Source organism: Psammomys obesus, unplaced genomic scaffold, assembly GCF_907164565.1.
Source record: "Psammomys obesus unplaced genomic scaffold, mPsaObe1.curated_primary_1811, whole genome shotgun sequence".
In the NCBI taxonomy this organism is placed as follows: Eukaryota; Metazoa; Chordata; class Mammalia; order Rodentia; family Muridae; genus Psammomys; species Psammomys obesus.
In genome coordinates this window covers 6,600,867-6,609,258 of record NW_026586662.1, presented here as the reverse complement: position 1 = coordinate 6,609,258, position 8,392 = coordinate 6,600,867, and positions in this window count along the sequence as shown.

The window sequence follows — 8,392 nt, the reverse complement described above, 5'->3', positions numbered from 1 at the left end:
GATGAGCTACATTAGGTCACCTTTTGAAAAGGTCACATTTCAAATAAAAGTGCTGTGGAATTTCCACCAAGTCTACTGTAAGGTTAGAGATGCCATTGCTGCTTCTCAGATCTCATCTCGGTACAATTAAGGGAAGAAGTGCCTTTTCCTCACTGAGTCCATTTACTAAGTATGTTTTCAGATCAATAAAAATTGAACTTATTTGAGCCATCAGATTTTTATTAAATAAAATAATATTTAATTGAAAGATTCTTGAGAAAATTTACTGAATGAATGAACAATTAAATACATATCCTCTGTCCCAGTATTAAGAATGAGAGATGGACAACAATGTGAGGTAATAGCTGAGCAAACACCTAAAGTGCCTGGAATTCAAGTCCTTTAGCCCCAGAATTTAACCCTGTTGGGCTAGTGTGGCTGAGTGCTTATCTTCTAGTTCATGAACTCATTTTCTCAGAGACACACAGCCTTTGCTGGTTAACCCTTTGCTGTCTGTAGACACAGCCTATCCGGTTAACCCAAACAAAATGTTTACACAATGAGAACAATGTCCTCTCTCAAATTATCTTTGCTGTACACTATGCACACAGAAGAGACAGAAACCAAAGGAAAAGTCCCAGCAATGACCAGACTTTACTAATCAATATTTTGTCTCCAACGAGAGGTCTCATTTATTAATTGTTGGTATTAATGCCTATGTTATTGTGGTTTTGTTAAGAAAGTCTTTTTGTCATGATAAACATAATGAAATCTACACACCTATAGAAGATAATCAAGAAAGTGGACACAGGCGAAGGTGATTAATCCTCATTTAGAAAGACAAATGGGATGTGCATTGAACTTATGACAGGAGTCTACCACAAAAAGCATCTGCAAGACTCTACCTAGCAGTGTTTCAAAGCAGACACTAAGACTCATAACCAAACCCTCGGCAGAGTGCAGGGAATCATATGAAAGAAGGGAAGTTAGTATGATATGGAAAGGATAGGAGCTCTACAAGGACCAAATATATCTGGGCACAGGATCTTTTCTGAGACTGACACTCAACCAAGGACCATCTATGGATATAACCTAGAACTTCTGCTCAGATGTGGCCTGTGGTAGCTCAGTAACCAAGTAGTTTTCCAAAGTAAGGGGAACACGGACTATTTCTAACAGGATCTCAAGGGCAGGCTGTTTGACCCCCCCCCCCCCGGGGAGGAGCAGTCTGTTAGGCCACAGAGGAGGACTTTGCAGCCAGCCTTGAAGATACCTGATAAAAGAGGATCAGATGAAAGGGGAGGAGGTCCTCCCCTATCAGGGGACTTGGAAAGGGGCAGGGAGGAGACCAGGGAGGGAGTGTGGGGTAGGGGAGGGAATGAGGGAGCGGGATACAGCTGGGACACAGAGTTAACAAAATGTAACTAAAAAGAAAAATAAAATATAAAAAAAAATTAAAAAAAAAAAAGAAAGTCTTTTTTGTGTGATAACTTCCAGCCTCTTCCCTAGTTTCCCTTCTGTCAGAGTCACGGTATTTATCTTATTTTGAGGTCCTTGATCCATCTGGATTTGAGTAGGGTGATAATATGAATTTATCTTTATTGCTCTACATGCCACTATCTAGTCTGATAAGTAAAATTTGTTGAAGACCCTGAGTTTGCTCCAGTATGTATTCTTGGGGATTGTTTTTGTAAAATGTCAAGTGCGCATTTATGGATATGTGTCCGCTCTGCCAATACCCTACTGTTTTTAATGATTATGTACTACTACAATTTGAAAATAAATGACAGCTTATGCTGGTGCATATGCAAAGAAAGAGAAACACTCACCTATTGCTAGTGAGAGTGCAAACTGGTACAGCCATCATGAAAATCAATATGAAGCTTCCTTAGGAGACTGAAAATAGATTCTACCACAAGATCAAGCGGTAATACTCTTAAGTATTTACCAAATTGATCTATAACTTACTACAGAATTTTTGACCATCCATATTCTTTGATTCTCTATTCATAATAGCAAGAAATTGGAAAAAACCTAGATGTCCATCAACTGATGAATGGATAATGAAAATGTAGCACAGTTACCCAATGGAATATTTTTAAGAAAAAATACATTTGCAGGTAAATGGATATAAATCGAAAAAAAAATCTGTGTGAGGTAATCTAGAACCAGAAAGACAAAGGTTGCATTTTTTTCTCATATTTGTTCATCTTACCTTTTATGCTTTGGGTATGCCTACATCATTTAGAATACCCACAGAGGTTCAGTTCCTAGTAAGGAACCCAGAGGAGGGAGGAAACCTTCCAAGGGAAGGGAAGTAGAATATAGGTTTATAAAGGGATAAAAGAGAAGCACGAAATGAAGGATTAAATCGAGTGAAGGAGGAGAGGGCAGGGTAGAAGTGTGAGGGAGAGGGATACTTACCACTAAAGGACTTTTCAAAAGCCACGTGGAAACATACAACTGCAGAAGCTTCTGAAATGTATGCATGAAGTAAGAGGATCATAGTCTGCACTTCATGCCTGCAATGGGCTTGGATGAATTTTGCTCATTGCAAATAAAATCATTTACCAATTCAGAAAGGGGTGCTAATTTCAGTGCAGAAAACTGGTCCTTAAATACATGGGGATTACTCTTGCAGCTTAGTTGGTCTGAGGTAGTGGAAAGACTAACTTGTACTAAAATATGAAACTCTGATAGCCACAGCATGTTCTAACGCAACAGGTTTCCCTATGAACAGCTGGGGTCATTTGGCATTATATGTCTTTTGATGACAAGAAGACTTCAAAGATTCAAGTCTATTTCTGGAAAAATGTTAGGAAGTTTAGCTAAAGCAGTCATTTTCAACCTTCCAAATGCAAACCCTTTAATATAGCTCCTTATATTGTGCTAACTCCAACAATAAAATTATTTCTGTTGATACTTCATAACCGTAATTTTGCAACTGTTATGAATCGTAATGTAAATATTTGATATTCAGGGTATCTGATAGGTGACCTCTGTGAAAAGGTTGTTTGACCTCCAAAGGGTTAACGACCCACAGGTTGAGAACCACTGAGCTAGAGCAATGGCTTCCAATGGCACAGGAGGAACAGAGAACGAAGACGGCAATTCAGAGTTCATTACTTTTCCAAAGAAGATTAAGAAAGATCACAGGTTTCTTGTGTTATGCTAGGTGGATTTCTTCTGGTTTGCAGTTACAGCGATGACAATGCAGAAACCAGTTATAATATAATGCCATGGTTGTGGGTTGACGCCGTCACTCCCATTGCAACTTTGCCAAAGCTCATGTGAATATTTAAAGTATGTTCTCCAGCCAACTGGAGGCAGGACTTGTGGGCAAATGGGCGTGGCTTAACGTAGAGCTTTGGAACCAGAAGTAGCCTAGCCTCAGAGGCTTCCTCAGCGTGTTGACTTGCTTGCACTTGAGGGACTTTTAGTATTTGGATACCAGTGAAAAGTGATGGAAATCCTGCAGAAAGAAGTACCACTTCTACCGAAAGCACTGGTTTTGAGAAGCAAGTGTACTTTCTTGCCCTGCATACTCTGTAGACTAAGCCGATGGGGCTGCCCTAGTCTTGTTTGGAGATCCTTAACAACGTCACCTAAGCAGTCAGCATGCAATGTAAAAAGAAGGACATCTAGCTACATTATCAGGAAAATGAAGTTCCTTAAAATAGACCAAAAAGAGGTGATGAAGGATTTGAATTGTGTTCCTTGAATTATGTACCATTCCAGACTAACGGTGATCTCGGTAATCCTGATCTTTTGAGAATCATTACACTGTCCAAAGTGATGTAAGCTTCAATTCTATCTCTAATACTAGAAACCAAGAGAGAAAGAGAGATGGAAAGATGTATATAGCACTACCTTATCTTAAAGATCTCCTTGAAACCATAATATAATTTCTATAGCGCGCTCATAGACAAGAGTGGCATATAGCAAATCTAAGTACAAAAAGGGCTGGGAAAGGTATTATTACTGTAGGGTACAAAGACTATAAAATGACAAAGGCAAAGACAGGCAGATCCTGGGGTCTTGCTGTCTTGCTGTCTTGCTGCTTGACATAGTAAGCCCTAGGCTCAGTGGGAGACCCTGCCTCAAAAAAGTACACTGGAAAGCAATAAAAGGAAGACACCTGGCATTGACCTCTCATCTATACCAATGAGCACATAGGCAAGAACACACACACACACACACACAAACACATATATTTGTATACTAAGTAAATATGAGATGATTTTACATTTAGGAACAGAAAAATAATGAAGAGATAAGACAAATATCACATGTTTATATAGTTAGTTTTTTAAAGTGGTTTCACATATTTACTTTATTAAATTATTGATTGTTTTGAGATTATAATATAGTTACATCATTTCTCCATTCCCTTTCCTCCTTCCAAACACTCTCATATACTCCTCTTTTTCTTTTTAAGATTTAATTAACGGACTTTTTTCATTAATTGTTGTTATATACATATATGAATGTGTGTATGTGCATGTATATGCCTAAATACATACGTAGAAGCTGCACAATCTGTATAAATGTTACTTGTATGTAGGTTTTCAATGTTGGCTGTTTGGTAGCAGATAACCAATCAGAAGGCTCCTGTCTTGGGAAAACTATTTCTCCTACTCTCAATGTTTTTTAGTTTCCTAGAGTTCTTTGTGTGGAGCTAAGACTTCCTGGCTTCCTCTAGTGAAAGTTATCATGTCCAGTGCTGCTATACTTGTGTAGCTCTTGTTTAGTCATTCTTGCTGGTGATGTCTTCTAGGTGGAGTCCCTGGCATTCCTAGGAGATACAATCTCATAGGAAACTCCTTACTCTTCTGTCTCTTATAAGCTTTTTTGGCCATCTTCCACAATAATTCCTGAGCCTGCAGTGTGGGAGCTGTATTGTAGATTTGTCTGGTGAGACTGGGTTCCAAAACTTTGCATTTTGTATGTAGTATCCATATTTGCATACTTACATAGAATGTGAGAGTAGAAAAAAGACCCTTTGGAGAGATAGAAGGACACACATGGGAGATGGATAAAAAAGGGTAATGGGGGATGAAAATTAGTAAAGTACAATGATAAACATGTGAAATGTTATAATTAAACCCACTTTTGTGCACTAAAAAATTAGTAATAAAAACTAATCTATGAAGATTCTTTCCCAGTCTGTAGGCATTTGTTTTGTTTTGATGATGGTGTCCTTTGCGTTTCAGATGCTTTTCAGTTTCATGAGGTCCCATTTATTGATTGTTGCTCTTAGGGCCTGTGCTGTTGGTGTTCTGTTCAGGAAGTTCTCTCCTGTACCAATGAGTTCTAGGGTATTCCCCACTTTTTCTTCTAATCGATTTAATGTGTCTGGTTTTATGTTGTGGTCTTTGATCCACTTGGACTTCAGTTTTGTGCAGGGTGATAAGTATGGATCTATTTGCATTTTTCTACATGTAGATATCCAGTTAGACCAGCACCATTTGTTAAAGATGCTACCTTTTTTCCATTATATGTTTTTGGCATCTTTGTCAAAGATCAGATGACCATAAGTGTATAGGTTTATTTCTGGGTCTTCTGTACAGTTCCACTGATCCACCAGTCTGTTTCTATGCCAATACCATCCTGTTTTTATTATTGTTGCTCTATAGTACAGCTTAAGAACAGGGATGGAGACACCTCCAGAAGATCTTTTATTGTAGAGGATTGCTTTAGCAATTCTGAGTTTCTTGTTATTCCATAGGAAGTTGAGAATTTTTCTTTCCAGGTCTGTAAAGAATTGTGTTGGTAATTTGATGGGAATTGCATTGAATCTGTAGATTGCTTTTGGTAAGATGGCCATTTTTACTATGTTAATCCTGCCAAACCATGAGCATGGGAAATCTTTCCATCTTCTGATATCTTCTAATTCTTTCTTAAGAGACTAGAAATTTTTTTCATACAAGTCTTTGACTTTCTTGGTTAGGGTTACACCAAGGTACTTTATGTCATTTGTGGCTATTGTGAAGGGTGTTATTTCCCTAATTTCTTTCTCGGCCTTTTTGTCTTTTGTATACAGGAGGGCTACTGTTTTTTCTTGAGTTAATTTTGTATCCAGCCACTTTGCTGAAGATGTTAATCAGCTGTAGGTGTTTCCTGGTAGAATATTTGGGGTCACAATTGGACTTCTTCCTTTCCAATTTCTATCCCATTGATCTCCATTAATTGTCTTATTGCTCTAGCAAGGACTTCCAGAACTATGTTGAAGAGATATGGAGAGAGTGAGCAGCCTTGCCTTGTCCCTTATTTCAGTGGAAGAATCTTCACCAACCCTTTATCTGACAGAGGGCTAATATCCAGTATATATAAAGAACTAAAGAAACTGAAAAGCAACAAACCAAGTAATCCACTTAAAAAATTGGGAACAGAGCTAAAGAGAGAATTCTCTGGAGAGGAATATCGAATGGCAGAGAAGCACTTAAAGAAATGCTCAACCTCATTAGCCATTAGGGAAATGCAAATCAAAACGACTCTGAGATTTCACTTTACACTCATCAGAATGGCCAAGATGAAAAACTCAAGTGACAACACATGCTGGAGAGGTTATGGAGAAAGGGGAACCCTTCTCCACTGCTGGTGGGAATGTAAACTGGTACAACCACTCTGGAAATCAATCTGGCACTTTCTCAGACAACTAGGAATAGCGCTTCCTCAAGATCCAGCCATACCACTCCTAGGCATATACCCAAAAAAGGCTCAAGTACACAAAAAGGACATTTGCTCAACCATGTTTGTAGGAGCCTTATTTGTAATAGCCAGAAGCTGGAAACAGCCCAGATGCCCCTCAACTGAAGAATGGATGCAGAAACTGTGGTACATCTATACAATCGAGTATTACTCAGCAATTAAAGATAAGGAAATCGTGAAATTTGCAGGTAAATGGTGTGACCTGGAAAGGATCATCCTGAGTGAGTTGCCCCAGAAGCAAAAAGACACACACGGTATATATTCACTCATATAAACATACAACATAGAATAAACCCACTAAAATCTGTACATCTAAACAAACTAAGCAAAAGAGAGGACCCTAACTAAGAATGCTCAATCCCCATCCTGAAAGGCAAAGAGGATGGACATAAGAAGAAAAAGAAAATAGGAAACAACCTAGGAACCTGCTACAGAGGGTCTCTGAAAGCCAGAAGAAGAAAACAGGAAACAACCTCAAAATCTGCCACAGAGGGCCTCTGAAAGCCTCTACCGTGCAGATTGTCAAAGCAGATGCTGAGCCTGATGGCCAACTGACAGGCAGAGTGAATGGAATTTTATGTAAGAAGTGGGAAATAGTAAGAGCTGGAGAGGACAGGAACTCCACAAGGAGAGCAACAGAACAAGAAAATTTGAGCACAGGGAACTTCCCAGAGACTCATACTCCAACCACGGACTATCCGTGGAGATAACCTAGAACCTTGATAATGCAGCCACTTCTGATGAAAACTGATAGACTAAGATCAGAAAGAAGGAGAGGAGGACCTCCCCTATCAGTGGACTTGGGGAGGGGCGTGCATGCAGAAAGGGGGGAGGGAGGAACCGGGAGTGGAGGAGGGAGGGGCTTATGGGGGGAAGCAAAATGAATAAAGTGTAATTAATAAAAGTTAGAAAAAAAGCAAAAAAAAATGGGGAACAGAGCTAAACATATAATTTTCGATAGAGGAATATCAAATGGCAGAGAAACACTTAAAGAAATGCACAACCTCATTAGCCATCAGGGAAATGCAAATCAAAACGACCCTGAGATTTCACCTTACACCCATCAAAATGGCCAAGATCAAAATCCCAAGTGACAACACATGCTGCAGAGGTTGTGGAGAAAGGGGAACCCTCCTCCACTGCTGGTGGGAATGTAAACTTGTACAACCACTCTGGAAATCAATCTGGCGCTTTCTCAGACAACTAGGAATAGCACTTCCTCAATATCCAGCCATACCACTCCTAGGCATATATCCAAAAGAGGCTCAAGTACACAATAAGGACATTTGCTCAACCATGTTTGTAGGAGCCTTATTTGTAATAGCCAGAAGCTGGAAACAGCCCAGATGCCCCTCAACTAAAGAATGGATGCAGAAATTGTGGTACATCTACACAATAGAACATTACTCAGCAATGAAAAATAAGGAAATCGTGAAATTTGCAGGTAAATGGTGGGAACTGGAAAGGATCATCCTGAGTGAGCTCTCCCAGAAGCAGAAAGACACACATGATATATACTCACTCATAGAGAATTATAATATAGGATAAACCTAATAAAATGTGTACATCTAAAGAAACTAATCAAGAGGGAGGACCCTGACTAAAATGCTCAATCCCCATCCTGAAAGGCAAACAGGATGGACACCAGAAGAAGAAGCAAACAGGAAACAAGTTAGGAACCTGTCACAGAGGGCCTCTGAAA